Genomic DNA, 6000 nt, shown 5'->3' with positions numbered 1-6000 from the left:
AACCAGTATTTTGAGCATATCCTTGGTGACTTGATATGGATAATGTGCTTAATCCATGGACTTGTCCTTTGATTCAAGTGCTCAGAATTTTTCTTTGAAGACAAAGAATTCAAATAGGCTCTTCAGTACAGATCCTGCTGGTTGTGAGAAAGTCGAGCTGTTAAGGACTGCAAGATAACAGAGTAAGTTTTGATGGCAGAGTGGTTAAGGCGTTGGACTTGAAATCCAATGTTGTCTTCCTGCGCAGGGTTGAACTCCGCTCACAATGCTATGATAAACCAGTATTTTGAACATATCCTTGGTGACTTGATATGGATAATGTGCTTAATCCATGGACTTGTCCTTTGATTCAAGTGCTCAGAATTTTTCTTTGAAGACAAAGAATTCAAATAGGCTCTTCAGTACAGATCCTGCTGGTTGTGAGAAAGTCGAGCTGTTAAGGACTGCAAGATAACAGAGTAAGTTTTGATGGCAGAGTGGTTAAGGCTTTGGATTTGAAATCCAATGTTGTCTTCCTGCGCAGGGTTGAACTCCGCTCGCAGTGCTATGATAAACCAGTATTTTGAACATATCCTTGGTGACTTGATATGGATAATGTGCTTAATCCATGGACTTGTCCTTTGATTCAAGTGCTCAGAATACAAATTCCTTGAGAAACAGTTCAAATTGGCTCTTCAGAAGATAGTCTAGTCTTTACAGATGTAAAATGGACAGAATTAGATAGCCGACTGGTTAATGTTTGGTAGTTAACGTAACATGCTTTGATGGCCCAGCGGTTAAGGCGTTGGAAATCCAGTGAAGGCTCCCTCCCGTACAGGTTTGAACCCTGTTCACAGAGCTTTGCCAAACCAGTGTTTTGAACTTATCCTTGGTGACTTGATATGGATAATCTCTTTAATACATGGACTTGTCCAGTGATTCACGTGCTCAGAATACTTTTGTCTTTGTGTGAGCTAATTCAGAAAGCTGTGATGGCCGAGTGGTTAAGACGTGATTTGGAGCAATAAGATCAATATGTCGTGCCATCAAGTTTACCATTTTACACCAATGATGTCTGTTTCCGAATCCCAATCCCTTTACTTGCATTCTAACAGCTGCAATGGCCGAGTTCTTTAGACTTTGGACCTGAATTTCAATGGGGTCTCCCCACCCATGTTTTAACATTGCTCGAAGCGAATAGCCCACTTGCTCTTTCTCCTCATCACTTTCCTTAGATTCCTACTGCTGCCATGGCCAAGTGGTTTAAACATTGCAAATGAACTCCAGTGTTGTCTCCCCGTACAGTTTTTAAAACTGCTCGCAGCGCATTGACAAACCAGTCTTTATTTGTAAAATAGCATTGGTGACTTGATATTGATGAAGTGCTTAATGCGTAGACTTGTCCTTTGATTCAAGTGCTCAGAATATGTATTCCTTAAAAAACAGTTCAAATAGGCTCTTCAGTAGACAGTCTAGTCTTTACAGAAGTAAAATTGACAGAATGAGATAAGCGACTGGTTAAGGCCTAGTAGTTAACGAAGCAAGCTGCGATGGCCGAGTGGTTAAGGCGTTGGTCTTGAAATCCAATGGGGTCTCCCCGCGCAGGTTCGAACCCTGCTCACAGCGCTATGACAAACCAGTTTTTATTTTTAACATATCCTCGGTGACTTGATATGGATAATGTGCTTAATGCATGGACTTGTCCTTTGATTCAAGTGCTCAGACTATTTCTTCCTTGACAAAGAGTTCAAATAGGCTCTTCAGTCCAGATCCTGCTGGTTGTGAGAAAGCCGAGCTGTTAAGGACTGCAAGATAACAGAGTAAGTTTTGATGGCAGAGTGGTTAAGGCTTTGGACTTGAAATCCAATGTTGTCTTCCTGCGCAGGGTTGAACTCCGCTCACAGTGCTATGATAAACCAGTATTTTGAACATATCCTTGGTGACTTGATATGGATAATGTGCTTAATCCATGGACTTGTCCTTTGATTCAAGTGCTCAGAATTTTTCTTTGAAGACAAAGAATTCAAATAGGCTCTTCAGTACAGATCCTGCTGGTTGTGAGAAAGTCGAGCTGTTAAGGACTGCAAGATAACAGAGTAAGTTTTGATGGCAGAGTGGTTAAGGCTTTGGACTTGAAATCCAATGTTGTCTTCCTGCGCAGGGTTGAACTCCGCTCGCAGTGCTATGATAAACCAGTATTTTGAACATATCCTTGGTGACTTGATATGGATAATGTGCTTAATCCATGGACTTGTCCTTTGATTCAAGTGCTCAGAATACAAATTCCTTGAGAAACAGTTAAAATTGGCTCTCCAGAAGATAGTCTAGTCTTTACAGATGTAAAATGGACAGAATTAGATAGCCGACTGGTTAATGCTTGGTAGTTAACGTAACATGCTTTGATGGCCCAGGGGTTAAGGCGTTGGAAATCCAGTGAAGGCTCCCTCCCGTACAGGTTTGAACCCTGTTCACAGAGCTTTGCCAAACCAGTGTTTTGAACTTATCCTCGGTGACTTGATATGGATAATGTGCTTAATGCATGGACTTGTCCTTTGATTCAAGTGCTCAGAATATGTATTCCTTAAAAAACAGTTCAAATAGGCTCTTCAGAAGATAGTCTAGTCTTTACAGATGTAAAATGGACAGAAGTAGATAGCCGACTGGTTAATGCTTGGTAGTTAACGTAACATGCTTTGATGGCCCAGGGGTTAAGGCGTTGGAAGTCCAGTGAAGGCTCCCTCCCGTACAGGTTTGAACCCTGTTCACAGAGCTTTGCCAAACCAGTGTTTTGAACTTATCCTTGGTGACTTGATATGGATAATCTCTTTAATACATGGACTTGTCGAGTGATTCACGTGCTCAGAATACTTTTGTCTTTGTGTGAGCTAATTCTGAAAGCTGTGATGGCCGAGTGGTTAAGACGTGATTTGGCGCAATAAGATCAATATGTCGTGCCATCAAGTTTACCATTTTACACCAATGATGTCTGTTTCCAAATCCCAATCCCTTTACTTGCATTCCAACAGCTGCAATGGCCGAGTTCTTTAGACGTTGGACCTGAATTTCAATGGGGTCTCCCCACCCATGTTTTAACATTGCTCGAAGCGAATAGCCCACTTGCTCTTTCTCCTCATCACTTTCCTTAGATTCCTACTGCTGCCATGGCCAAGTGGTTTAATCATTGCAAATGAACTCCAGTGTTGTCTCCCCGTACAGTTTTTAAAACTGCTCGCAGCGCATTGACAAACCAGTCTTTATTTGTAAAATAGCATTGGTGACTTGATATTGATGAAGTGCTTAATGCGTAGACTTGTCCTTTGATTCAAGTGCTCAGAATATGTATTCCTTGAAAAACAGTTCAAATAGGCTCTTCAGTAGACAGTCTAGTCTTTACAGAAGTAAAATTGACAGAATGAGATAACCGACTGTTTAAGGCCTGGTACTTAACATTGCAAGCTGTGATGGCCGAGTGGTTAAGGCGTTGGACTTGAAATCCAATGGGGTCTCCCTGCGCAGGTTCGAACCCTGCTCACAGCGCTATGACAAACCAGTTTCTATTTTTGACATATCCTCGGTGACTTGATATGGATAATGTGCTTAATGCATGGACTTGTCCTTTGATTCAAGTGCTCAGAATATTTCTTCCTTGACAAAGAGTTCAAATAGGCTCTTCAGTCCAGATCCTGCTGGTTGTGAGAAAGTCGAGCTGTTAAGGACTGCAAGATAACAGAGTTAGTTTTGACGGCAGAGTGGTTAAGGCTTTGGACTTGAAATCCAATGTTGTCTTCCTGCGCAGGGTTGAACTCCGCTCGCAGTGCTATGATAAACCAGTCTTTTGAGCATATCCTTGGTGACTTGATATGGATAATGTGCTTAATCCATGGACTTGTCCTTTGATTCAAGTGCTCAGAATACAAATTCCTTGAGAAACAGTTCAAATTGGCTCTTCAGAAGATAGTCTAGTCTTTACAGATGTAAAATGGACAGAATTAGATAGCCGACTGGTTAATGCTTGGTAGTTAACGTAACATGCTTTGATGAACCAGTGGTTAAGGCGTTGGAAATCCAGTGAAGGCTCCCGTACAGGTTTGAACCCTGTTCACAGAGCTTTGCCAAACCAGTGTTTTGAACTTATCCTTGGTGACTTGATATGGATAATCTCTTTAATACATGGACTTGTCCAGTGATTCACGTGCTCAGAATACTTTTGTCTTTGTGTGAGCTAATTCAGAAAGCTGTGATGGCCGAGTGGTTAAGATGTGATTTGGCGCAATACAATCAATATGTCGTGCCATCAAGTTTACCATTTTACACCAATGATGTCTGTTTCCGAATCCCAATCCCTTTACTTGCATTCTAACAGCTGCAATGGCCGAGTTCTTTAGACTTTGGACCTGAATTTCAATGGGGTCTCCCCACCCATGTTTTAACATTGCTCGAAGCGAATAGCCCACTTGCTCTTTCTCCTCATCACTTTCCTTAGATTCCTACTGCTGCCATGGCCAAGTGGTTTAAACATTGCAAATGAACTCCAGTGTTGTCTCCCCGTACAGTTTTTAAAACTGCTCGCAGCGCATTGACAAACCAGTCTTTATTTGTAAAATAGCATTGGTGACTTGATATTGATGAAGTGTTTAATGCGTAGACTTGTCCTTTGATTCAAGTGCTCAGAATATGTATTCCTTAAAAAACAGTTCAAATAGGCTCTTCAGTAGACAGTCTAGTCTTTACAGAAGTAAAATTGACAGAATGAGATAAGCGACTGGTTAAGGCCTAGTAGTTAACGAAGCAAGCTGCGATGGCCGAGTGGTTAAGGCGTTGGACTTGAAATCCAATGGGGTCTCCCCGCGCAGGTTCGAACCCTGCTCACAGCGCTATGACAAACCAGTTTTTATTTTTAACATATCCTCGGTGACTTGATATGGATAATGTGCTTAATGCATGGACTTGTCCTTTGATTCAAGTGCTCAGACTATTTCTTCCTTGACAAAGAGTTCAAATAGGCTCTTCAGTCCAGATCCTGCTGGTTGTGAGAAAGCCGAGCTGTTAAGGACTGCAAGATAACAGAGTAAGTTTTGATGGCAGAGTGGTTAAGGCTTTGGACTTGAAATCCAATGTTGTCTTCCTGCGCAGGGTTGAACTCCGCTCACAGTGCTATGATAAACCAGTATTTTGAACATATCCTTGGTGACTTGATATGGATAATGTGCTTAATCCATGGACTTGTCCTTTGATTCAAGTGCTCAGAATTTTTCTTTGAAGACAAAGAATTCAAATAGGCTCTTCAGTACAGATCCTGCTGGTTGTGAGAAAGTCGAGCTGTTAAGGACTGCAAGATAACAGAGTAAGTTTTGATGGCAGAGTGGTTAAGGCTTTGGACTTGAAATCCAATGTTGTCTTCCTGCGCAGGGTTGAACTCCGCTCGCAGTGCTATGATAAACCAGTATTTTGAACATATCCTTGGTGACTTGATATGGATAATGTGCTTAATCCATGGACTTGTCCTTTGATTCAAGTGCTCAGAATACAAATTCCTTGAGAAACAGTTAAAATTGGCTCTCCAGAAGATAGTCTAGTCTTTACAGATGTAAAATGGACAGAATTAGATAGCCGACTGGTTAATGCTTGGTAGTTAACGTAACATGCTTTGATGGCCCAGGGGTTAAGGCGTTGGAAATCCAGTGAAGGCTCCCTCCCGTACAGGTTTGAACCCTGTTCACAGAGCTTTGCCAAACCAGTGTTTTGAACTTATCCTCGGTGACTTGATATGGATAATGTGCTTAATGCATGGACTTGTCCTTTGATTCAAGTGCTCAGAATATTTCTTCCTTGACAAAGAGTTCAAATAGGCTCTTCAGTCCAGATCCTGCTGGTTGTGAGAAAGTCGAGCTGTTAAGGACTGCAAGATAACAGAGTTAGTTTTGATGGCAGAGTGGTTAAGGCTTTGGACTTGAAATCCAATGTTGTCTTCCTGCGCAGGGTTGAACTCCGCTCGCAGTGCTATGATAAACCAGTATTTTG

The 6000-nt window shown here is 41.8% G+C and overlaps 3 non-coding genes across 3 annotated transcripts; all 3 read left to right on the top strand.

Annotated features, from left to right (window-relative positions):
* The first annotated feature begins 1523 nt into the window (after positions 1 to 1523).
* trnas-uga (transfer RNA serine (anticodon UGA)) lies at positions 1524 to 1605 on the top strand. The gene has a single exon. It is a non-coding gene; the product is annotated as a tRNA-Ser (tRNA).
* A 1829-nt stretch (positions 1606 to 3434) lies between these two features.
* On the top strand, positions 3435 to 3516 carry trnas-uga (transfer RNA serine (anticodon UGA)). Its single transcript has one exon. It is a non-coding gene; the product is annotated as a tRNA-Ser (tRNA).
* Positions 3517 to 4771: 1255 nt separating this feature from the next.
* trnas-uga (transfer RNA serine (anticodon UGA)) lies at positions 4772 to 4853 on the top strand. Its single transcript has one exon. It is a non-coding gene; the product is annotated as a tRNA-Ser (tRNA).
* The last annotated feature ends 1147 nt before the right edge of the window (positions 4854 to 6000 follow it).

This window comes from Oncorhynchus mykiss, chromosome 28 (assembly GCF_057628025.1).
Source record: "Oncorhynchus mykiss isolate SJ-2025 chromosome 28, ASM5762802v1, whole genome shotgun sequence".
Classification (NCBI taxonomy): Eukaryota; Metazoa; Chordata; class Actinopteri; order Salmoniformes; family Salmonidae; genus Oncorhynchus; species Oncorhynchus mykiss.
The sequence above is the reverse complement of the archived record's forward strand: the minus strand, read 5'-3'. Positions and strand labels throughout refer to the sequence as shown.